This window comes from Taudactylus pleione, unplaced genomic scaffold (assembly GCF_031769625.1).
Source record: "Taudactylus pleione unplaced genomic scaffold, aTauple2 ptg000108l, whole genome shotgun sequence".
In the NCBI taxonomy this organism is placed as follows: Eukaryota; Metazoa; Chordata; class Amphibia; order Anura; family Myobatrachidae; genus Taudactylus; species Taudactylus pleione.
This window is the reverse complement of record NW_028284510.1, coordinates 3,865,239-3,893,117: the sequence shown is the minus strand read 5'-3', so window position 1 is coordinate 3,893,117 and position 27,879 is coordinate 3,865,239. Positions and strand designations below refer to the sequence as shown.

The window sequence follows — 27,879 nt, the reverse complement described above, 5'->3', positions numbered from 1 at the left end:
CTGATCTGGGGTTGCATTTGGGCTCTGCAATGCTCTGGTAACAGAGCTCACCTAACACCCACAGATCCTTAACAGACACCACCTGGCTGTTTTTTCCATAGATACTGGTCTCCCCACTCTCTCATCACTCGGCTTGCACTTCCCTGAGTGAAAGCAGAAGCGGAGAGACATTCTATGTGCCTTACTTTTTTCTTTCTTCAACCTGGTATTTATATATCTAACATTATTTCACATGACAGATAGTCATCTAAATAAGTTTTTGAAGACCATGCTCATGCAATGATGAGCTGTAATGTAAAGTATTTTGGTTATCAGAGGCAAATGTAAGGGTTCACTATTCAACATTAGTGACTTATTATATATCACCCATAGAATAATTAAATTTTTTTCGCTGACTGTATTCCGATTACAAATCACTCTAACTTCTCATGCTCATGAGTTTTCTGCTGATTAAATTTTCACTTGCCAGCTTATTTTGCCTACATCAATTATTATTATTTGATGACCCATGATACAATACTTTCAGGCACTGAATGATTTACTAGAATCATATCCTTATGGTGTGCATTGGATTCATCTTTATTTTTCTATAATTAACATCGGATATATGAATACAATTTGGTCTGATATATATTTTTTTTACTAGTGTGAGTCAGAACAATTGCTGTGATTTACATAATCTAGATTTATGATTCCTGTGCTTTCTGGGATCTTGTCATCTCCATACATATGATATTGTCATTTCTTAATAATTTCACCCATATCATTCCTGCCATAGGAGTTCATTTTGTGTCTCCTCAGACAAGATTCATGATTTTAGATTATTGTATGTTTATTGTCATATGTGTTGTTTTGTTATACAGTACTTCACGGCACTAATATTTTAATGAGTAGAGTAATAAAATTGATGTTTTAATTGTAATACATCATATCACAAATCATTTCACTTGTCATCAGCTAAGAGTGCCCCAAAAAATAGTCCACTTGGCCTGCCTGCTCAGGGACCCCCTGTTTTCTTTTTTTTTTTACCTGATCAGCTGGCAAGTTGTGGAGTGCCACTATTTGTTGATCTCTCTCTCTCTCTCTCTCTATAAATATATATATATATATATATTTAGCGAGAGATTACAGCGCCAACTGGGTATAGACCCTCCTAGACCGTGTTACAGTTACGTGTTATTTACCTTACACACATATATACTTCAACCCGACCATGATTTATAAATGGTTATCATGCACTTCCCCAACAATATGGGTGTCATTTCAACCAGTAAATACAATGTACCAGTGGTAATCTGCTACATATATAAAAATGGAGCTATTAGAACTGGAATAGAGCGCCTTATGTGCTTAGGTACTTTTATATATACACAATCAGTATTAAATAAATTAGTGAACTGTGTAAAAGAGCTTCAGTGCAAATAATAATATATTAAGGGATACCTCCCAAACAATGAGGTAACTAAAATAAATATCAATCAATTCATATAATTGTGCAACCGTGCCTCAGTTATTAAAGTGCAATTCAGACAATTTAAAAAAGTAAAAAAAAATTTAATCAAAAACCAACAATAATATCCTTCCACATGAAGGATAAAATACATAAAAAACAATAGCACGTCTGTATATATATAAAATTACCATAAAAATCAGATATAATAGGGATTTAAAAATATATATAAATATAGCTTATCTGATAAAAAGTGGCAAGTTCATGAATGGGTAGAGAACAGGAGCATCCAACGCGTTTTGTCCATATCCTGGACTTCTTCAAGGGATAGTAAGGCTCCTGTGGGGTATCCAGCTTTTATACCCCCTCAAATAAGGACAAACAAGGAATGATAGGAATCGTTAGTGACCTCACTTCCGGTTTTCCGATTAGCATAAGCTTATAAAACAGTCATGGTTGTTATATTTCCATTGAACTAATCTCTTATTAGCCACACTATTCATATACAACATCATAGTTATGTAATTTTAGATCTCTAGATATATAATAGTTTGAGTATAGTTTATCGCGTCATTTCTGCCCTTAGTTCCCGTGGCGCTTCCGCCCTTTACTTAGTGTGCAGTGTATACTGCTCATTTCATTCGGTATTGCCGTCTCACATGACTTCTGCCTAATTTGCATACGACGCTACACCATCCTTGGCTGTCCGTGATAGGCTGGTCAGTCCGCTTCCTCTACTCGATCATCCGATCACGTGTTCGCGCATTCCCCCTGGCTGCCGGTATCCATCTTGGTGCTCACATTGGCATCCTTACTTGCGGCCATCTTTCTACTCCCGGCCATCTTTCTACTCCCGCTAACCATCTTAATGCTCTCATTGGAGTCCCCACTCGCGGCCATCTTTATACTCCCGGTGATTTTTAAACTCCACGGGACTCACTGACGACATCCATCTTTAATAATCTCAGTGGTGAATTCACCTGCTGCCATCTTACTACTCCTAATTGTCGTTATCTCCACAGCCATCTTCATACTCTTTTCTATCTGCTATTGGGGCGTTTCAATCCTGGAAGTAGTAATTTGTTATAATCTTTCCTATATGGCATAATGGAAACAATGTTAATGTTAACATATAACACATATATTTAAGCATGTCCAAAAGAAATTTAGGAATGTCCAATAAATAATAAATAAATTATTAAATACATTATTAAGATTAGTACTTCACATCGGATCTCTACTATTTTATATGAATAAATGTTAACCAATATTGTGTGTTGATAATTAATACAAGTCCCATCTATATGATATAAATTGTATGTCTGTTGATATTAATAGGGATTTTCACTCTTCTTTTCCTTCTTTCCCAAGTTATCACTCAGTAGGAGCATACATATTCACTTCAATATTTATTTCAATTATTTCTTATTTGCTGCGTGGTTCATTCATGGACGTTCAAGTGTAGATCAGAAGTTACTTCATGGGTCATTTGTCCTGAGGGAATAATAACAGTGAGTCCCTTGGGAATCTACCGTACCTGGTCTTCCCTAGAGGTCTCCCATCTAAGTACTAACCAAGCCCAATGGTGCTTAGTTTCCAAGATCAGACGAGATTGGGCGCTCCAACACAGGTATGACAGTAGATATTATTGGGACATGCTGTATACCCTCCTGACCTGTTTTCCTCCATCTTGATCTTCTTATAGGAAGGGAGCTATTTCATAGTTGTCGTTGAATCCTCTAGGCGTCATAGTGTCCAATTCAAAGATCCAGAACATCTCCCGTTTGGATAGTTTGTTTGCAAGGTCTCCTCCTCTGTCTCCCAGTTCTACATGTTCTATTGCTTTAAATGTCAAATTGTCCGGATCCGATTTATGACATAAATTGAAGTGTCTTGACACCATATGAGTCTCCACCTTATTTTTAATGTTCCGTATGTGTTCCTGTATGCGGAGTTTGAGAGGTCGTTTCGTCTTGCCCATGTACTTTATTCCACATGAGCATTCCAAGAGATAGATCACTGAAGTTGAATTACAGTTGAGATGCTGTTTAATTTTATATTCCTTGCTACCCACCGAGTTCTTAAAGATTTTTCTCTCTCGGTGTAGGTATTTACACACATTGCATCTACCGCATTTATAACTCCCTGGACAACTGGGAAGGACACTGGATTTTAAAGTATTGGTATCCTTTAACATGCTAGGTGCTAGAACATCTTTAAGGTTCCTTGATTTTCTGAATACTATGGGGGTCTAGGTGGTAAGATTTCCTTCAAAACTGGATCCATTAAATGGATATTCCAATGTCTATTTAGTGATTGCTTGATATCCTTCTCCTGTGCATTATATATTGTTATGAAGGGAATGATATTTTTCTCTTTTTCTTTTTCCTTTTCTTCTACAATCTTATAATCCAAAAGCATGCCCCTCTCCGTATTATTAATTTTCTCTTTTGCTTTCAAGAGGACTTGAGGAGGATATTCTTTTTCTAAGAATCTAGTAGTGTATAACTGGATTTGTTCATCACATGTTTGTACCTCACTACAATTTCGTTTTATCCTATGAAATTGTGAGTATGGTATGTTCTCCTTACATCTTTTAAGATGTCCACTTTAAAATGCAGATAGCTGTTAGTATCTACTTGCTTTATAAAATTTTTGGTAATGATTTTATTTCCTTCTCCACATAAAGTACGTGGGCAAGATGAAACGACCACTCAAACTCCGCATACAGGAACACATACGGAACATTAAAAATAAGGTGGAGACTCATATGGTGTTAAGACACTTCAATTTATGTCATAAATCGGATCCGGACAATTTGACATTTAAAGCAATAGAACATGTAGAACTGGGAGACAGAGGAGGAGACCTTGCAAACAAACTATCCAAACGGGAGATGTTCTGGATCTTTGAATTGGACACTATGACGCCTAGAGGATTCAACGACAACTATGAAATAGCTCCCTTCCTATAAGAAGATCAAGAGGGAGGAAAACAGGTCAGGAGGGTATACAGCATGTCCCAATAATATCTACTGTCATACCTGTGTTGGAGCGCCCAATCTCGTCTGATCTTGGAAGCTTAGCACCATTGGGCTTGGTTAGTACTTAGATGGGAGACCTCTAGGGAAGACCAGGTACGGTAGATTCCCAAGGGACTCACTGTTATTATTCCCTCAGGACAAATGACCAATGAAGTAACTTCTGATCTACACTTGAACGTCCATGAATGAACCACGCAGCAAATAAGAAATAATTGAAATAAATATTGAAGTGACTATGTATGCTCCTACTGAGTGAAAACTTGGGAAAGAAGGAAAAGAAGAGTGAAAATCCCTATTAATATCAACAGACATACAATTTATATCATATAGATGGGACTTGTATTAATTATCAACACACAATATTGGTTAACATTTATTCATATAAAATAGTAGAGATCCGATGTGAAGTACTAATCTTAATAATTTATTTAATAATTTATTTAATAATTTATTTATTATTTATTGGACATACCTAAATTTCTTTTGGACATGCTTAAATATATGTGTTATATGTTAACATTAACATTGTTTCCATTACGCCATATAGGAAAGTTTATAAACAAATTACTACTTCCAGGATTGAAACGCCCCAATAGCAGATAGAAAAGAGTATGAAGATGGCTGTGGAGATAATGACAATTAGGAGTAGTAAGATGGCAGCAGGTGAATTCACCACTGAGATTATTAAAGATGGATGTCGTCAGTGAGTCCCGTGGAGTTTAAAAATCACCGGGAGTATAAAGATGGCCGCGAGTGGGGACTCCAATGAGAGCATTAAGATGGTTAGCGGGAGTAGAAAGATGGCCGGGAGTAGAAAGATAGCCACGAGTAAGGATGCCAAAGTGAGCACTAAGATGGATACCGGCAGCCAGGGGGAATGCGCGAACACGTGATCGGATGATCGAGTAGAGGAAGCGGACTGACCAGCCTATCACAGACAGCCAAGGACGGTGTAGGGCCGTATGCAAATTAGGCAGAAGTCACGTGAGACGGCAATACCGAATGAAATGAGCAGTATACACTGCACACTAAGTAAAGGGCGGAAGCACCATGGGAACTAAGGGCGGAAGTGACGCGATAAACTATACTCAAACTATTATATATCTAGAGATCTAAAATTACATAACCATGATGTTGTATATGAATAGTGTGGCTAATAAGAGATTAGTTCAATGGAAATATAACAACCATGACTGTTTTATAAGCTTATGCTAATCGGAAAACCGGAAGTGAGGTCACTAACGATTCCTATCATTCCTTGTTTGTCCTTATTTGAGGGGGTATAAAAGCTGGATACCCCACAGGAGCCTTACTATCCCTTGAAGAAGTCCAGGATACGGACGAAACACGTTGGATGCTCCTGTTCTCTACCCATTCATGAACTTGCCACTTTTTATCAGATAAGCTATATTTATATATATTTTTAAATCCCTATTATATCTGATTTTTTATGGTAATTTTATATATATACAGACGTGCTATTGTTTTTTATGTATTTTATCCTTCATGTGGAAGGATATTATTGTTGGTTTTTGATTAAATTTTTTTTTACTTTTTTAAATTGTCTGAATTGCACTTTAATAACTGAGGCACGGTTGCACAATTATATGAATTGATTGATATTTATTTTAGTTACCTCATTGTTTGGGAGGTATCCCTTAATATATTATTATTTGCACTGAAGCACTTTTACACAGTTCACTAATTTATTTAATACTGATTGTGTATATATAAAAGTACCTAAGCACATAAGGCGCTCTATTCCAGTACTAATAGCTCCATATATATATATATATATATATATATATATATATATACACACATTAATTCATATACAACTAATATTTTTTCAATTAGACATGTTTTAAACTGTTCAATGCAATATGTCATAATTCATTATATGTCCATGTAGTTTATACTAGATAGGCATGACTAGTCGTACATTTAAGGAACGCATTTCATTCCACTGCTCAGCAATAAGACAATCACTGGTGGGGAAGAATATAGAACAGCCTGTGGCAAAATATTTTAAATTGTGCAATCATTCTCTAGCATCTCTAAGATACATGATCATTGATCATGTTCCTCCGAAACCAAGAGTTGGAGATAGACTACTGGTTCTGCTGAGATTGGAGGCACAAAGGATACTAAGAATGAATACCATGCAAACTCATGGCCTTAATGAAAAAATCTATTTGAAATCATTATTAACAATAAGAATATACATAACATCAGGCTTAGAGTTGCTTTACTTGCCCTATATAGCACTCTATATTTTATGTTCTTTTTTATATTCAATATTTTGATATATAGTATCATATCATAGCATAGATTTAGTGCTGCATTGCAGAAAGAGAACCTTAACTTTCAGTACTATATGCATTCTTATGGTTGTCTTCCAATATACTAACTTGTTCATTTTACTTAGTATGACTAGCAGGTGGAGATATGTTTGTTTACCATGGGACAGCTTTGCACTAGAAACATATGGTAATTGTTATTATTCACTTTCAGTTTGTCTGCTAGAGGGAGAGATGCTACGAGGGGTTGCCATAGCAACCTGACTTACACAGGAGACCACGACACTGTATCTGCGATGCAGAGCGGGAGTGGACACCACTCTCACCTCTGAAGACATTGAGAATTTGCACGCTAAGGGGATATAAGTTAAGCATTATTCACATGTATTTTTACTGTTATTACCTTGCGGACAGGACTCTGCGCAGTCCCAAATGTTGGATTAATGCTTATTGCATAAATAATGACATTGAAAAATTCCGGAGTGACCTGTGTGGGCTACTTGTGCATCCTGCGCTGTGTTGGATGTATCTCCTGATGAAGGACTCATTGGAGTCCAAAATCATTTGAGCACTGTATTACCTCTGCCTACAGTATATGTGAGTAAAAAACAGCAGCCTTTTTATTTGCAAGAAGAATCTGGTGAGTGTCCCATTATTTTGTCTCTATATTTGGATCTACCTACTGTATGTGGATTTGGGAAGACACCCCAGTGGTTGGTGAACCTATTGAAGATGTGAGTGCGGCCTCACTACTGGATATATGTATACACTGTATATATTGTATATATGATATGCACAAATGTAAATATGTTCTCTCCAACTTGACCCATTCCATTAGGTACAAAATGCTCTGCTCCTGGACTTCACACCTACTTTCTGATAGCAGACACCTGTATTGAACTACATAAATGATGAGACAGGTGTTTCAACACAGGTGGCTGCAATCATACATTAGATGGAAGTCCAGGTGCAGAGCATTTTGTACCTAATGAAACGGGTCATGTTGGATGGTCTGGATATATATATATATATATATATATATATATATATATATATGTATATTTCTGTTGCTGAGCTGGTTCTGGAAATACAGGGGTCAACAATTAGTAGGGTTCCCCTGTATTTACCAGAACCAGCAACAGACTCTTTCTAGCATGAGTAGCATGAGGGTAATGCCAAAGCCAGGGGCCCCCCAGCCAAAGCATCACCCCTAACCGCTAGTCAGCCCAGGCCGGGGATCCCTGGGGAGCTGGGGACATCCCAATAAAGGGGTCCCCATTTTCAGGGCACCCCAGGCCCAGGCTGATAGCCCGGGGCTGTCCCCAGTTGTATTTAAATAATCGCTATACCTCTAAAATTGCTGTTTAGCATTGCACACAATAATAATTGTAGACCAGCCCAAAGTGTGGTTTCGAAGCACAAAAAGTTATATTCTTCAATAAAAAGAAATAATACACGCTTAGATCAATACAGTGAGTAAAGTACAATTATCAAACAAGGTTACAGCCGAACACATACGCTTGCGCACTGATACCAGGTCACACCCGATCAATCCAGATGTCTGCGGTCGTCAAACAGGTAACGACTACTGACCTAGTACATTGCGCAAAAATATGTACTCTTCCAAGATGTACAAACACAATGGGGACAGACAAACACTGTTCAATTGGCTCTTGTTTCGGCTTGATCCTCTCATTTGACAGTTCACATGATGTCATCAGGGGCATGGATTGGTTTTGGAGCAGCTTCATTGTGTGGGCCTCCCTCTGCATAATTAATTTAAACTAGCCAATTTATTGCATATAATAAAACCAAATTCATATGATGATCCATATTTCGGGAACACAGGGTGCGACCTCCTCGCTGTCAGAACCGGAAACCTGCAAAGGAACAGAGCATCAGTTGGATACTAAACATTAGATTTTTATGTTGTCCAATGCCTTAGATATGAAATATATGCATTTCATATTATAACTTTATATTTCTAACATAAACCTTATTGTGCAGAAACCTTCTATAAGTGTAAATATGTGTATATGATTGTGGTCGCTAATGTGTGTCTGTATTTAAAACTAAGTGAAAATAGGTATACTGTATATACAACTATCAATGTGTGTATATTTATGATTATTGTGTAAGTATGTGTTGTGTTCGCATCTATGTATGTGAGGATGCCTTGTGAGCGTCCATATTTACTTATGTGGTTATACATATAAGTGTTTATGTGTAAGTGTGTGATTTAATGTATTTGTGATGAAGAAATATATATGTGTATATATATATATATATATATATATATATATATATATATATATTAGGGGTGTGCACCGGCCACTTTTCGAGTTTTGTGTTTTGGTTTTGGATCTGGATCTTTCTTCGTGTTTTGGATCTAGATTGGTTTTGCCAAAACCACCTTTCCGTGTTTTGGGTTCTGGGTTTTGTGTTTTGGATCTGTATTTTTTTTAAAAAAGCATAAAAACAGCTAAAATCACAGAATTTGTGGGTTTTTCTGCTCCTATGCTATTATTAACCTCAATAACCTTAATTTCCACTCATTTCCAGTCTATTCTGAACACCTCACACCTCACAATTGTGTTTTTATGTCCAAAAGGTTGCACCGAGGTAGCTGGATGACTATGCTAAGCGATACGAGTGGGTGGCACAAACACGTGGCCCATCTAGGAGTGGCACTGCAGTGGCAGACAGGATGGCAGTTTGAAAAACTAGGCCCCAAACTGTACATAATGCAAATGCAAAGAAAAAAAAGAGGTGCAAGATGGAATTGTCCTTGGGCCCTCCCGCCCACCCTTATGTTGTATAAACAGGACATGCACACTTTAACAAACTAATCATTTCAGCGCCAGGGTCTGCCACACGACTGTGGCTGAAATGATTGGTTCGTTTGGGCCCCCGCAAAACAAGCTTGCAATTAATCTGTCCCTGCACAAACTGGCTCTACAGAGGCAAGATGTCGTCCTCATCCTCCTCATCCACCGATTCCTCACCCTCTTCAGTGTTGTGTACATCCTCAGCCTCACAGAGTATTAACTCGTCCCCGCTGGAATCCACCACCACAGGTCTCTCTGTACGTTCTGGGGGCTGGTCTCCCTGGAAGAGTTCATAATTCATTTTTATGAACATCATCTTCTCCACATTTTGTGGAAGAAACCTCCTACACCTTTCGCCAACAAGGTTCCCGGCTGCACTAAACACTCTTTCGGAGTACAAACTGGAGGGGGGCAACTCAGGTAAAATAGAGCCAGTTTGTACAGGGGCCTAAAAATTGCCTCTTTTTCCTGCCAGTACAGGTATGGACTGTCTGATATGCCTACTTGGATGCTGTCACCAATGTAATCCTCCACCATTCTGTCAATGGTGACAGTATCATATGCAGTGACAGTAGACATGTCAGAAATTGTTGCCAGGTCCTTCAGTCTGGACCAGATGTCCAAACTTGGTCCTGTCTGCCCTGCATCACCACCAGCGGGTTGCTTAGGATACCTAAGTTTTTTCCTGGCAGCCCCAGTTGCTGGAGAAAATGAAGAAGGAGCTGTTGACGTGTCACATTCCACTTCAGCTGACAGTGTTTTCACCAGCAGGTCTTTGCACCTCTGCAGGCTTGTGTCAGCCGGAAAGAGAGACACCACATAGGCTTAAAACCTAGGATCGAGCATGGTGGCCAAAATGTAGTGGTCTGATTTCAACAGATTGACCACCCTCAAATCCTGGCAAAGCGAATGAAGGGCTTCATCCACAAGTCCCACATGCCGAGCGGAATCGCTCCATCTTAGCTCCTCCTTCACTTTCTCCAGCTTCTTCTGCAAAAGCCTGATGAGGGGAATGACCTGACTCAAGCTGGCAGTGTCTGAACTGACTTCACGTGTGGCAAGTTCGAAGGGCTGGAGAACCTTGCACAACACGGAAATCATTCTCCACTGCGCTTGAGTCAGGTGCATACCCCCTCCTTTGCCTATGTCATAGGTGGATGTATAGGCTTCAATGGCCTTTTGCTGCTCCTCCATCCTCTGAAACATATAGAGGGTTGAGTTCCACCGCGTCACAACCTCTTGCTTCAGGTGATGGCAGGGCAGGTTCAAGAGTGTTTGCTGGTGCTCCAGTCTTCGGCACGCAGTCGCTGAATGGCGAGAGTGGGCAGAAATTTTTCGGGCCACCCAAAGCGTCTCCTGCACGCTCCTGTCGCTTTTCAGAAAATTCTGCACCACCAAATTTATTGTGTGAGCAAAACATGGGACGTGCTGGAATTTGCCCAGATGTAATGCCCGCACAATATTGGTGGTGTTGTCAGATATCACAAATCCCCAGGAGATTCTAAGTGGGGTATGCCACTGGGCGATGATTTCCCTCAGTTTCTCTAAGAGGTTGTCGGCGGTGTGCCTCTTACTGAAACCGGTGATACACAGCGTAGCCTGCCTTGGAATGAGCTGGTGTTTCTGAGATGCTGCTACTGGTGACGCTGCTGCTGTTGCTGCGTAAGGTGAAACATCTACCCAGTGGGCTGTCACAGTCATATAGTCCTTAGTCTGCCCTGTTCCACTTGTCCACATGTCCGTGGGTAAGTGGACATTGGGTACAATGGCATTTTTCAGGACACTGAGGACACTTTTTCTGATGTTTCTGTACAGTCTCAGTATCGCCTGCCTAGTGAAGTGAAATCTAGATGGGATTTGGAACCAGGGACACACTACCTCCATCAATTGTCTAAATCTCACTGCACTAATGGCGGATACCGGACGCACGTCTAACACCAACATAGCAATCAAGGCCTCAGTTATATGTTTTGCTTCAGGATGACTGCTGTCGTACTTCATCCTCCTCGCTAAGGACTGTTGGAGGGTCAATTGTTTAGTAAAAGTTGTGGTGTTCGTACTTCCACTCTGGGATGATGAACGACTCCCAGCAACAGCAGCAGCGGCAGCAGGAGGCGTAGCAATGCAGGATCCTCCGGAGGAATCCCGGAAAGGAGAGTCAGTCATGCCAGTGACATGGCCTGTAGGACTACTTCTGATCCTGACTAAGGAGGAAATTGACGAGGAGGGAGTTGACGGTGTGGTTTGCTGGCGCTTGGATACAAAAGGACAACGGGATTTAGGTGTCCCTGGACTGCTTACGGTCTGCCCAGGCATGACCGTGATGGGCTTTTTCATCCCACGGACAACAACTGTCTCCCCCAGAGCCTGATTTAAACAAACCACATCACCATCAGAACCTCCTCGCCAACTTCCTCCTCTGCGCCAGCTACACCAGTATCCTCATCCTGTTGTACTTCAACAGTGACATCTTCAATATGCATATCAGCAAGTGGACTGTGGGTGCTCCTTTCAGCACTTGCAGGGGGCGTGCAAATGGTGGAAAGAGCCACCTCTTCCCGTCCAGTGCTGGGAAGGTCAGGCATCGCAACCACCACCACACTTGGACTCTCCTTGGGGATTTGTGATATCTTCTTAGAACGCACAGTTCTTCGCTGTGCTTTTGCCAGCTTAACTCGTTTGATTTTTTTAGTGGGAGGAGGGCTTCCATCATCATGTGATGCTGAACCACTAGTCATGAACATAGGGAAAGACCTTAGCCATTCCTTGCCACTCCGTATCGTAAATGGCATATTGGCAAGTTTACGTTTCTCTTCAGATGATTTAAATGTTTTTTTCAAGGTAATTTTCCTGAACTTTGTCATTTGGGATTGTATGTGCCCTCTACTATGACATTGGGCATCGGCCTTGGCAGACGACGTTGATGGCATGTTATCGTCTATGTCATGACTAGTGGCAGCAGCTTCAGCAGTAGGAGGAAGTGGTTCTTGATCTTTCCCTACTTTATTTTTTATCGGAGAAAGTTTGGTCCTCCATTTATGTTATATTGATATATACGTGCGGCTAAGGCACACACAAACACAGAAAATATTTTTTTATTTTTGTTGGAGACTAGTGCACTTTGAGGGTTACACCACCCTTTAAGAAATGAGCCAGCCGGCCCTTTACTTATGGGACAGAGGCGCACGCTTGGCGCTGCTCCTTTGTTGATGCACGTGCAGCCACAGTGCACACAATTCACAAACACAGAAAATATTTTTTTATTTTGTTTGGAGTGCCCTTTGGGGGTTACAGCACCCTTTAACGGACAAGCCAGAATGCCTTTTACTTATGGGACACAGGCGCACGCTTGGCACTACTTTGTTGATGCACGTGCGGCTACAGCGCACACAATTCACAAACACAAAAAAATATATTTTTTTATTTTGTTTGGAGTGCCCTTTGGGGCTTACAGCACCCTTTAGCGGTCAATCCAGCCAGCCCTTTAATTATGGGACACAGGCGCACGCTTGGAACTACTTTGTTGATGCACGTGCGGCTACTGTGCACACAATTCACAAACACAAAAAAATATATTTTTTTATTTTGTTTGGAGTGCCCTTTGGGGATTACAGCACCCTTTAACGGACAAGCAAGCCAGCCTTTTACTTATGGGACACAGGTGCACGCTTGGCACTACTTTGTTGATGCACGTGCGGCTACTGCGCACACAATTCACAAACACAAAAAAAATATTTTTTTTTATTTTGTTTGGAGTGCCCTTTGGGGGTTACAGCACCCTTTATCGGTCAATCCAGCCGGCCCTTTATTTATGGGACACAGGCACACGCTTGGCACTACTTTGTTGATGCACGTGCAAGGAAATCATAGTATCTGGTGGAAACAGATGCAAAAACTAGTAAAGCATTAACATGCCACACATACAGAGCCTTGGTTGGAAACAAACCAAAGAACGAACTGAGGCAACATTACTAACGACTGTGCAATCTTGCTGTGCAGTGCTTAATGCAACATACATGTAAAATGTTTTACATAACCAAATCATTAAATATGCTGCAGTCACCAAGCACAACATAATAACAATATTTGTTCTGTACAGTTGTGCCCTCTTATACCTAGCATCATTGCACCATATGGCACAAGACATCCACTGAGATAGAGATAATCCAAGATGAAAAAAGTACTGGTACTTTCTTTTAAATTTTGCATCTTAGTCACATCTCAGAGTGAAAAGCTGCTCACAGGCAGGGCTGCCATCAGATACTGTGGGGCCCAGGACTGACAAAATAGGCAGGGCCCAAGGGGCCCCCCCTCCCGCTACTGCTAGGTCTAATTAATTATGACTTACCTTATCGCCTTGTGCTTCTTCCTTCTGGCTTCTTCTCCTCCAGGGCAGGCTGGTGCTGCTCCTCACATGCCGCGGCTCATCTGACATCTCCCATCCAGTGGCGTGATGTCATGCACCCCAACTCCAAAGGAAAAAAATTTATTAAACAAGTGCAGGGGCAAATACAGGATTTTCTGATGGAGAGGGAGGGGGTTTCTAATAAAAAAAATAAAAATAAAAATATATATATATATATATATATATATATATATACACAGTTTTGTTAAACACACACATACACATATAATTTATGCAGCATAACACACATGTACATGTTATATATAACACATATATCCATGCTAACATACGTACATACACATACATCCACACAAACATACATACACATATGTACACTCTAACACATACTGATATATACATACGCATATATGCAGACATACCTACCCAAATATACACACTAACAGACATGTACAGTACATGCCCATATATACACACTAACACATAGACATATACAGTACATACCCATATATACACACTAACACATAGACATATACAGTACATACCCATATATACACACTAACACAGACATATACAGTACATACACATATAAACACACTAACACAGACATATACAGTACATACACATATATACACACTAACACATAGACATATACAGTACATACACATATATACACACTAACAGACATATACAGTACATACACACTAACACAGACATATACAGTACATACACATATATACACACTAACACAGACATATACAGTACATACACATATATACAAACTAACATAGACATATACAGTACATACTAGGGGTGAGCGGGTTCGGATTTCTGAAATCCGAACCCCCCCGAGCCCCCCCGATCCGAGTCCGATCCGAATCAGGCTCGACTTTTCCCGCCTGACTCGGATCTGAAATCGAGGCAAAACGTCATCATCCCGCCTTCCGAGTCTCGCGGGTTTTGGATCCTATATAAGGTACCCGCGTCGGCGCCATTTTCTCACTCGGCTGTGGACAGTGAAGAGGGAGGGTGGGAGTTAGGGCTGTGTAGTGTAGTGTAGTGTAGTGCTGCTGTTGTCCACTACTTCAAAGTCCATAGGGGCTGGCTGTGTTGTGCTGTGCAGCTGTTGTTAATAGGGGCTGTGTCCACTACTTCAAAGTCCATAGGGGCTGGCTGGACTGTGTTGTGCAGTCAGTTCTCCATAGGGGCTGTGTCCACTCCAAAGTCCTGTGCAGTGTCCCAGTCCTAAAGGGGTGCTGTAGTGTTGTCCAGGGGGTGCTCTGTCCATCAGGGGTGCTCCCCCCAAGTGCTAAAAAAATAATATATTTTCTGTGTTTGTGAATTGTGTGCGCAGTAGCCGCACGTGCATCAACAAAGTAGTGCCAAGCGTGCGCCTGTGTCATAAGTAAAGGGCCAGCTGGCTTGACCATTAAGGGTGCTGTAACCCCCGAAAGTACACTCCAGTCCAAACCAAAAAAAAAAATATTTTCTGTGTTTGTGAATTGTGTGCGCAGTAGCCGCACGTGCATCAACAAAGTAGTGCCAAGCGTGCGCCTGTGTCATAAGTAAAGGGCCGGCAGGCTTGACCGTTAAAGGGTTCTGTAACCCCCAAAGTACACTCCAAACCAAAAAAATATATATTTTCTGTGTTTGTGACTTGTGTGCACTGTGGCTGCACGTGCATCAACAAAGGAGCAGCGCCAAGCGTGCGCCTGTGTCCCATAAGTAAAGAGCTGGCTGGCTCATTTCTTAAAGGGTGGTGTAACCCACAAAGTGCACTACTCTCCAGCAAAAATAAAAAAATATTTTCTGTGTTTGTGTGCGCTTTAGCCGCACGTATATATATCAATATAACATAAATGGAGGACCAAACTTTCTCCGATAAAAATAAAATAGGGAAAGATCAAGAACCACTTCCTCCTAGTGCTGTTGCTGCTGCTGGGAGTTGTTCATCATCCCAGAGAGGAAGTAGGAACATCACTACTTTTACTAAACAATTGACCCTCCAACAGTCCCTAGCGATGAGGATGAAGTACGACAGCAGTCATCCTGAAGCAAAACGTATAACTGAGGCCTTGACTGCTATGTTGGTGTTAGACGTGCGTCCGGTATCCGACATTAGTGCAGTGGGATTTAGACAATTGATGGAGGTAGTGTGTCCTCGGTTCCAAATCCCGTCTAGATTCCACCTGCATCCTCAAAGCAGCAGCGACAAGCGTGCGTTTGTCTGTTAAAGGGTGGTGACACCCTCAAAGTGTGCTACACAAACAATTAAAATATTGTTCTTTTTTTTTCTGTCTTTGTGAATTGTGTGGGCTGTAGCCGCACCTGCATCCTTAAAGCAGCAGCGACAAGCGTGCGTCTGTCTGTTAAAGGGTGGTGACACCCTCAAAGTGTGCTACACAAACAATTAAAATATTTTTCTTTTTTCTGTCTTTGTGAATTGTGTGGGCTGTAGCCGCACCTGCATCCTTAAAGCAGCAGCGACAAGCGTGCGTCTGTCTGTTAAAGGGTGGTGCAACTCTCAAAGTGCTCCAAAAAATAAAAAACTATTTTTTTATAATGTGTTTGTGACTTGTGTGCGATGTAGCCGCACTTGCATCCTCAAAGCAGCAGCGACAAGCGTGCGTCTGTCTGTTAAAGGGTGGTGACACCCTCAAAGTGTGCTACACAAACAATAAAAATATTCTTCTTCTTTTTTCTGTCTTTGTGAATTGTGTGGGCTGTAGCCGCACCTGCATCCTTAAAGCAGCAGCGACAAGCGTGCGTCTGTTTGTTAAAGGGTGGTGACACCCTCAAAGTGTGCTACACAAACAATTAAAATATTGTTCTTTTTTCTGTCTTTGTGAATTGTGTGGGCTGTAGCCGCACCTGCATCCTTAAAGCAGCAGCGACAAGCGTGCGTCTGTCTGTTAAAGGGTGGTGACACCCTCAAAGTGTGCTACACAAACAATAAAAATATTCTTCTTCTTTTTTCTGTCTATGTGAATTGTGTGGGCTGTAGCCGCACCTGCATCCTTAAAGCAGCAGCGACAAGCGTGCGTCTGTCTGTTAAAGGGTGGTGACACCCTCAAAGTGTGCTACACAAACAATTAAAATATTGTTCTTTTTTATTCGGTCTTTGTGAAATGTGTGGGCTGTAGCCACACCTGCATCCTTAAAGCAGCAGCGACAAGTGTGCGTCTGTCTGTTAAAGGGTGGTGACACCCTCAAAGTGTGCTACACAAACAATAAAAATATTCTTCTTCTTTTTTCTGTCTATGTGAATTGTGTGGGCTGTAGCCGCACCTGCATCCTTAAAGCAGCAGCGACAAGCGTGCGTCTGTCTGTTAAAGGGTGGTGACACCCTCAACGTGTGCTACACAAACAATAAAAATATTCTTCTTCTTTTTTCTGTCTATGTGAATTGTGTGGGCTGTAGCCGCACCTGCATCCTTAAAGCAGCAGCGACAAGCGTGCGTCTGTCTGTTAAAGGGTGGTGACACCCTCAAAGTGTGCTACACAAACAATAAAAATATTCTTCTTCTTTTTTCTGTCTATGTGAATTGTGTGGGCTGTAGCCGCACCTGCATCCTTAAAGCAGCAGCGACAAGCGTGCGTCTGTCTGTTAAAGGGTGGTGACACCCTCAAAGTGTGCTACACAAACAATTAAAATATTGTTCTTTTTTATTCGGTCTTTGTGAAATGTGTGGGCTGTAGCCACACCTGCATCCTTAAAGCAGCAGCGACAAGTGTGCGTCTGTCTGTTAAAGGGTGGTGACACCCTCAAAGTGTGCTACACAAACAATAAAAATATTCTTCTTCTTTTTTCTGTCTATGTGAATTGTGTGGGCTGTAGCCGCACCTGCATCCTTAAAGCAGCAGCGACAAGCGTGCGTCTGTCTGTTAAAGGGTGGTGACACCCTCAACGTGTGCTACACAAACAATAAAAATATTCTTCTTCTTTTTTCTGTCTATGTGAATTGTGTGGGCTGTAGCCGCACCTGCATCCTTAAAGCAGCAGCGACAAGCGTGCGTCTGTCTGTTAAAGGGTGGTGACACCCTCAAAGTGTGCTACACAAAAAATAAAAATATTCAACTTCTTTTTTCTGTCTATGTGAATTGTGTGGGCTGTAGCCGCACCTGCATCCTTAAAGCAGCAGCGACAAGCGTGCGTCTGTCTGTTAAAGGGTGGTGACACCTCAAAGTGTTCTACACAAACAATTAAAATATTGTTCTTTTTTTTTCTGTCTTTGTGAAATGTGTGGGCTGTAGCCGCACCTGCATCCTTAAAGCAGCAGCGACAAGCGTGCGTCTGTCTGTTAAAGGGTGGTGTAACTCTCAAAGTGCTCCAAAAAATAAAAAACTATTTTTTAATGTGTTTGTGACTTGTGTGCGATGTAGCCGCACTTGCATCCTCAAAGCAGCAGCGACAAGCGTGCGTCTGTCTGTTAAAGGGTGGTGACACCCTCAAAGTGTGCTACACAAACAATAAAAATATTCTTCTTTTTTGTCTTTGTGAATTGTGTGGGCTGTAGCCGCACCTGCATCCTTAAAGCAGCAGCGACAAGCGTGCGTCTGTCTGTTAAAGGGTGGTGACACCCTCAAAGTGTGCTACACAAACAATAAAAATATTCTTCTTCTTTTTTCTGTCTTTGTGAATTGTGTGGGCTGTAGCCGCACTTGCATCCTCAAAGCAGCGCGACAAGCGTGCGTCTGTCTGTTAAAGGGTGGTGTAACCCTCAAAGTGTGCTCCACAAACAATAAAAATATTCTTTATTTTTTTCTGTCTTTGTGAATTGTGTGGGCTGTAGCCGCACTTGAATCCTCAAAGCAGCAGCGACAAGCGTGCGTCTGTCTGTTAAAGGATTACATCGGTGACAGCATCCAAGTAGGCATGTCAGACAGTCCGTACCTGTACTGGCAGAAAAAAGAAGCAATTTGGAGGTCCCTGTACAAACTGGCTCTATTTTACCTGAGTTGCCCCCCCTCCAGTGTGTACTCCGAAAGAGTGTTTAGTGCAGCCTGGAACCTTGTCAGCGAAAGGCGTAGGAGGTTGCTTCCACAAAATGTGGAGAAGATGATGTTCATAAAATGAATTATCAACTCTTCCAGGGAGACCAGCCTCCATAACGTACAGAGGGACCTGTGGTTCCAGCAGGGACGAATTAATACTCTGTGAGGATGAGGATGTACACACTGAAGAGGGTGAGGAATCGGTGGATGAGGAGGATGAGGATGACATCTTGCCTCCGTAGAGCCAGTTTGTGCAGGGACAGATAAATTGCCAGCTTGTTTTGTGGGGGCCCAAACGAACCAATCATTTCAGCCACAGTTGTGTGGCAGACCCTGGCGCTGAAATGATTGGTTTGTTAAAGTGTGCATGTCCTGTTTATACAACATAAGGGTGGGTGGGAGGGCCCAAGGACAATTCCATCTTGCACCTCTTTTTTTTCTTTGCATTATGTACAGTTTGGGGCCTAGTTTTTCAATGCCATCCTGTCTGCCACTGCAGTTTCACGCCTAGATGGGTCACGTGTTTGTGCCGCCCACTCGTGTCGCTTAGCATAGTCATCCAGCTACCTCGGTGCAACCTTTTGGACATAAAAACACTATTGTGAGGTTTGAGGTATTCAGAATAGACTGGAAATGAGTGGAAATTAAGGTTATTGAGGTTAATAATAGCATAGGAGCAGAAAAACCTACAAATTCTGTGATTTTAGCTGTTTTTATGCTTTTTTTCAAAAAAATACAGATCCAAAACACAAAACCCAGAACCCAAAACACGGAAGGGTGGTTTTGGCAAAACCAATCCAGATCCAAAACACGAAGAAAGATCCAGATCCATAACCAAAACACAAAAAGTGGCCGGTGCACACCCCTAGTACATACACATATATACACACTAACACATAGACATATACAGTACATACACACTAACACAGACATATACAGAATATACACATATATACACACTAACACAGACATATACAGTACATACACATATATACACACTAACACATAGACATATACAGTACATACACATATATACACACTAACACATAGACATATACAGTACATACACATATATACACACTAACACAGACATATACAGTACACACACATATATACACACTAACACAGAGACATATACAGTATATACACATTTATACACACTAACACAGAGACATATACAGTACATACACACTAACACAGACATATACAGAATATACACATATATACACACTAACACAGACATATACAGTACATACACATATATACACACTAACACATAGACATATACAGTACATACACACTAACACAGACAAATACAGAATATACACATATATACACACTAACACAGACATATACAGTACATACACATATATACACACTAACAGACATATACAGTACATACACACTAACACAGACATATACAGTATATACACACTAACACAGACATATACAGTACATACACACTAACACAGACATATACAGTACATACACATATATACAAACTAACATAGACATATACAGTACATACACATATATACACACTAACACATAGACATATACAGTACATACACACTAACACAGACATATACAGAATATACACATATATACACACTAACACAGACATATACAGTACATACACATATATACACACTAACACATAGACATATACAGTACATACACACTAACACAGACATATACAGAATATACACATTTATACACACTAACATAGACATATACAGTACATACACATATATACACACTAACAGACATATACAGTACATGCACACTAACACAGACATATACAGTATATACACACTAACACAGACATATACAGTACATACACACTAACACAGACATATACAGTACATACACATATATACAAACTAACATAGACATATACAGTACATACACATATATACACACTAACACATAGACATATACAGTACATACACACTAACACAGACATATACAGAACATACACATATATACACACTAACACAGACATATACAGTACATACACATATATACACACTAACACAGAGACATATACAGTACATACACATATATACACACTAACACATAGACATATACAGTACATACACATATATACACACTAACACATAGACATATACAGTACATACACATATATACACACTAACACATAGGCATATACAGTACATACACATATATACACACTAACACATAGACATATACAGTACATACACACTAACACAGACATATACAGAATATACACATATATACACACTAACACAGACATATACAGTACATACACATATATACACACTAACACATAGACATATACAGTACATACACACTAACACAGACATATACAGAATATACACATATATACACACTAACACAGACATATACAGTACATACACATATATACACACTAACAGACATATACAGTACATACACACTAACACAGACATATACAGTATATACACACTAACACTGACATATACAGTACATACACACTAACACAGACATATACAGTACATACACATATATACAAACTAACATAGACATATACAGTACATACACATATATACACACTAACACAGACATATACAGTACATACACATATATACACACTAACACAGAGACATGTACAGTACATACACATATATACACACTAACACATAGACATATACAGTACATACACATATATACACACTAACACATAGACATATACAGTACTACATACACATATATACACATTAACACATAGACATATACAGTACATACACATATATACACACTAACACATAGACATATACAGTACATACACACTAACACAGACATATACAGAATATACACATATATACACACTAACACAGACATATACAGTACATACACATATATACACACTAACACATAGACATATACAGTACATACACACTAACACAGACATATACAGAATATACACATATATACACACTAACACAGACATATACAGTACATACACATATATACACACTAACAGACATATACAGTACATAAACACTAACACAGACATATACAGTATATACACACTAACACAGACATATACAGTACATACACACTAACACAGACATATACAGTACATACACATATATACACACTAACACAGAGACATATACAGTACATACACATATATACACACTAACACATAGACATATACAGTACATACACATATATACACACTAACACATAGACATATACAGTACATACACATATATACACACTAACACATAGACATATACAGTACATACACATATATACACACTAACACATAGACATATACAGAACATACACATATATACACACTAACACATAGACATATACAGAACATACACATATATACACACTAACACATAGACATATACAGAACATACACATATATACACACTAACACAGACAAACACAAAAATATTTATTACTTACACTTCTGCACAGCAGCTGGTTGCTAATGGTTGGCGGGCATCTTGCATTATTAGGCCCCACTCCTAAGGAACAACGCGATTCGTGGGTGTTTGGGGGGCAGGGCTTGACACTGGCTCCACCCCCATTTCAAGCCAGCTGAAGAGGGAAGTAGGGGAATCGTGTTTCTCATATTGGTAGCAGTGACCCACTCTCTTTTCACTCAAGGGGGTAGTGCGGGCACTGCGGGGGACTATGCAGCAGTTGCACGAGCAGCATCGGGCCCCCTCCCATTCTGCCAGTGTCCGGGCCTGGGACTCGAGTACTGGCAGTCCCCCCCTGATGGCGGCCCTGCTCACAGGGCACCATCTTTGCAAGGCTGTGACGTTACTCACCCAAGAATTAATGCAGTCACAACCATGGATGCCTTTATCAGAACCCTTTTTACTCAGATTCAGACCCAGTCATACACAGACATACAAGTACTGCAAGCCCCAGTGGTCAGTGTATGGTAGCAATGCAGTTTTCTTGCTTCTAGTTGTGTTGAAAGTGAGAATAAAACAAACATCTACAGAAAAAAAACGCTCACTGTGGCAAAGTCGCACAGACCTGACATAGTGAGAGGGGCTATATGTCATGGCCTGAGCCATAGTGTATGAGGACATCTCTGTATAGTAGATAAGGGGAGACAAAATATAAAGGGGCCAGGACAGAGGAGTTGGGAAATGTTTTGTGGCTTAGAATAAAATGATTGAATGTTATGTCTCTATAGAGATTCAGTTCTATAAATAAAAAAGTTTTTAAAGGAAAACAGAAGCCATTGGCCAGATAAGGAGACAAACCTGGAACTCACAATTTTATTGACTGGAGAAAAGATAGACATTAAAGTGACTCCCATTATCATGCTGGGGTCTAAGTTTATGTCCACTGGGGGCTGGTAGCACACAACATCTACTTGTTTCTATATAGGAACTTGCTATATAGAGGCCAGCAGGACACAGTAAGCAAAACATTTACAGTGATTAAAGTAAGAATTTAGAATTGGATGAATGGGAAGTTGAATGGAATGGGAGGTGGTGAGAGGGCTGCTAGTCCACAGAAGGAGATATGCACCGATCCCAATGTTTTGGTTTTGGATCCAGATTCATCTTCATGTTTTGGTTTTGGCTTTGGATCTGTTATTTTTTTAAAATAAAAAACAGCTAAAATTTTGTAATTTTGACCAGTTAGCAGCAATCCAAAACCCTAGTTCTGTTTTAAGATCCATGTTCCGAACTGCAGGAAGACCTGAACTGGGATTTGGTTTGACTTGGTACCCCAAACTGATTCCAAACTTGAACTCAGAACCCCTAAATTCGATTGTTGTCGGTTCTCTGGGAACAAAACCGGCACAACTCTAGATTTTTGTTAATGTAAAATCAATTTTAGATAAATTTAAATGCTGTTTTATAACATAAAATATATTAAGTGTATGCTTGGTTCTCTGTTATCTATCCTGTATTTTAATAATAAAAATTTTAATAATCTCCTCTGTTTTATTAGACCAGTTCAATTATCTCTTGTGTTACCACATCACTCTCATGTGTACTTACAGTTTTGATCCTATATTTTGTGTCACTTCAACTTACCATGTCATTTTTATCCTAAAGTAAGTGCATTACATCATTGAATTTTATTGCTCTTCAATAGAGTACAAATTCCAGCTTATATATACAATGTATGTTAAGTGAAAAGAAAACCATTACAGTGTACTTACCAGATGTACTATCTGATGTATTAATCAATAAATATGTGGTGTGACATTTACTCATCTGCTCTTTATTCAAAGTGAAAGCTGCTACAGATATTGCCTTTAATAGTCACTGATTTAGGATTTGTATATTAGTGGGAATTATACACAGAAAATGATGTATAGGGGTCTTTACAATACAGTACATCTGGAAACAGACCTGAATCAAGGCAGCTCACTTAGACTAAACAGGGAATCACCTTTGGTGTCAGTGTCGTGCATTTCATGTAGCATATTCACATAGGAAATAGACCTTTTATCATACTACATGTCACATAGATATACAGTACAGAATGTATTTTTTTTATGTTTGATGAATATTTACATCTTTCATAATTCTTACTATATATGTATTTATATGTTTGTAGGGGAAAAGTCAACATGAACATTTCTGATTCAAATCTCACCTTATATGATGGGACATATGATGATGACTATCAGTAAGTATGTTACTCCATTTTCAGCACCATCCCCTCCCAACTCCATATCAGCTGCACCTGCATAGCCCCCTCCCCACTATATGGATCTAATAGACAAGACAATAGTGTTTGAAGGGGCTCAACTGTACACAGGGGGGCAGTGAAATTAGAAGCATCAGCAGGACAGCAGTTGCATTAAAGTGCAAATCAAGAGTTTTTCACAGTACTGTTTTATAATTATGTAAATAGATAATAGTATAATCTATTAACATTAGCAATTTACATACAGATATGTAATGTAATAATTTAGTCAGGAGAAACATACAGAAACATAAATGTAAAAAGTAGAGATGAGCGGTTCGGATTCTGTGGAATCCCGACCGCTCCGAACACTGGGGATCCGTGTCCACCCGAGCCAAGCCTGACTCGGATCCCACTTCGAGGCCGATCGTCATCCTCCCGACCTTCGATTCTTACCGAGAGTTGGTTTCCATATAAGGCGCAACAACCGGGACTCAGCGCCATTTCACTTGCACGCTGCTGAATGCTGCGCACTGCTCTGCTGTATTGGTTGTGCAGCTGCTGTGTCCAGACTCACAACAAGTGGCTGGCTGTGCTGTTAAGTGACTGTGTATGGGGCACACTGCTGTATGCTCAGGGCCGGATAATCAATGGGGCGGGTGGAGCTACAGCTCCAGGCCTCCCATTGAAAATAGGCCCATAGGAAACTGACAGCCGTGCAGACAGGAAAAAAAATCATTTTTTTTTCCCAGTCACAACCAACAGCCCAGCTCACTCACCTCCTGGCCGACCGAATCTTAGCCCTCACACCCCCTTGGTCCTCCTCTCCTCTCTGCTGGTGGACACACACACATGCCGGCTGAAGCCCCGCCCACCTCGGACCCGCTGAAGCTCCGCCCCTAGTCACCCGAAGCTCCACCCCCTGGCCATCTTGCTCTAAAGCATTGTGAATGCAGTAGCCTAGCACATGAGGGAAGGCAGCCCTGAGCACAGCATGATGGACTTTCAGCACAGCAGGTCAGTGTAACTCTAGATCCCTGTGTACTTATGTTTCCAAATCAATCTATCTATCTATCTATCTATCTATCTATCTATCTATCTATCTATCTATCTATCTATCTATCTATCTATCTATCTATCTATCTATCTAGTTAGTTAATCAAGTAATGGACCAGCACTCAATCTCCTCCTATTGTAAAGTGCCCAGGTGACCTCCTCTACATAAGCGACTACAAAGGTAAATAACAGGAAACTTTGGAAGTTATGTGTGACATACTTTCAATACAAGTGATTTATTAGTCCAGGAGTACCGCCTGTTATTTACCTTTAAAATATATATATGTATATAGGACCTTACGGAGGGTGGTGCGGACGGTGCCTCCGCACAGGGCAGAATCCTGCAAAGTCATCGGCCTCTTCCTGCTGGGCTCTGGAGGTCTGCAGGAAGTGACCTCCTGGTGTGCTAAGCGACAGAGCAGCACAATTCTAAAGAAATCCCGCCCTCCACCCGACAGCCGGGTGAAAAGGCATGCACATATGGGAAGTAGGCGGCGGTGGGGGGAGTGAGAGGGGTGGCAGTACAGCACAGAGTGCACTGCCGTCCTGCTACGGCACTGTGTGTGTGTGTATATATATATATATATATATATATATATATGTAGGCCGGCACTCCTGTGCAAAGTATTGTGCCATGGTGCCTGGTGTCCTCCTAATTACCTTTTGCCTGTGAAGGGAGTGGACCATGTAGCAGTCGAATGGGCTGCACTCAGGTCGGCTTGTATATAACAGTAAAATTCGGTATCAAAATTGCAGAACCTGCACTCATTCTCTCTGTAATCCCTCACAAAAGTATGAAAACAGGTTCTGAAATATTTAAAATGTAAATGGATTTTAGTGTGCTTTATACAAGCTGTTCAGAGTGCCGTCCGTTCGACTGCTATATTATATATATATACACACACACAGTAAGCGGCCTGGCAGATTACTGGTCCTGTCCCCTAAGTGCATGACGTCATGTCATCGCACAGGGGTGCGGGAGTGTCATCACCTGGAAGTGTAAAGTGCAGCACTGCCGAGAGTGCCCTGAGGATGCTGCACAGACTGCAGGGTGTCTGTCTGAGCAGCACTGCATCAGCGATACTGGCAGCAGGATGCTGTTCCAAGCAACCTGTTTGCCAGTGTCAAGGGCGACGGTGCTGCAAACAGCGCACACCTCTAGATTGGCACTGTATACAGTCAGAAACGGTGGCACTCACTTTCGCCATGATTGAGACATCAAAGGTCTATGATCAACATTTCAGTCCTCTGTGGACTTTTACCAAGAACCCTCCAGAGGACTGAAACATTGATCGGGCCAATAATTAGTGTATATGCAGGAGGGCTAGCCAATAAACATCTTCAAATGCTCCTGCAATGGTCAGATAGCGTGTTCTGCACACACTATCTCGTTCCCGGAATGGTATTTAAATGCCAGCAGCTGTTTAGCCAGTTCAAATACCGACTGCGGATGCCCGACAGGATGAATATCCCAACTAAGGCAGGTAAGTACTATTATCCTCCCCTGTCCCCGCCCCCTAACCCTCCCTTAGGAGTGCCTAACCATAAATCTCCCGGGGTGGCAGCGGCACGCAATAGGCCCTTCATGAATTTCAGCTCCAGGCCCATGTGGACATTAATCTGGCACTGTGTATGCTGCACTATACTCTGCTGAATAATGTGGTTGTGTCCAGACTCACAAATGGCTGTGCTATTAAAGTGGCTGTGTGTAGGGGCAAACTGCATGTTAATGTAAGTTGTGCTGTAGTTTGCTGATTAAAGTTGCTTTGTACAGACTCATAAGTGGCTGTGTGTACAAGATATGCTGATGTATGCTGTGCTGTACTCATGCCCATCTGCACCAATGTAAAAAAAGTAAAAAATATATATTTTAAAAAGTTTAAAAAAGTAAAAATAAATGAAAAAAGTAAATAAAACTTTCAAGAAAGTTAAAAGTTTAAAATGTGCTGTATCCCACTGTGTATACAAGCACCATGACTCATTGGGCCGTAGCCCACTGTGTATACAATTACTGTGACTCGTTGGGCATATCCCATTGTGTATACAAACACTTTGACTCTGTTGTCCTTATCCCACTGTGTATACAATTACTGTGACTCAGTTGGCCATACCCCAATGTTATACAAATATTGTGACTCTATTGGCCGTAGCCTACTGTGTATACAATTACTGTGACTACTTGGGCAATACCC

The 27,879-nt window shown here is 40.8% G+C and overlaps 3 pseudogenes; 2 read left to right on the top strand and 1 right to left on the bottom strand.

Annotated features, from left to right (window-relative positions):
• Positions 1-2,975: 2,975 nt before the first annotated feature.
• On the bottom strand, positions 2,976-3,094 carry LOC148525465 (5S ribosomal RNA; annotated as a pseudogene).
• Positions 3,095-4,479: 1,385 nt separating this feature from the next.
• Positions 4,480-4,598, top strand: LOC148525464 (5S ribosomal RNA; annotated as a pseudogene).
• Positions 4,599-5,110: 512 nt separating this feature from the next.
• LOC148525463 (formyl peptide receptor 2-like) overlaps positions 5,111-27,879 on the top strand; it is a 38,893-nt pseudogene continuing 16,124 nt past the window's right edge.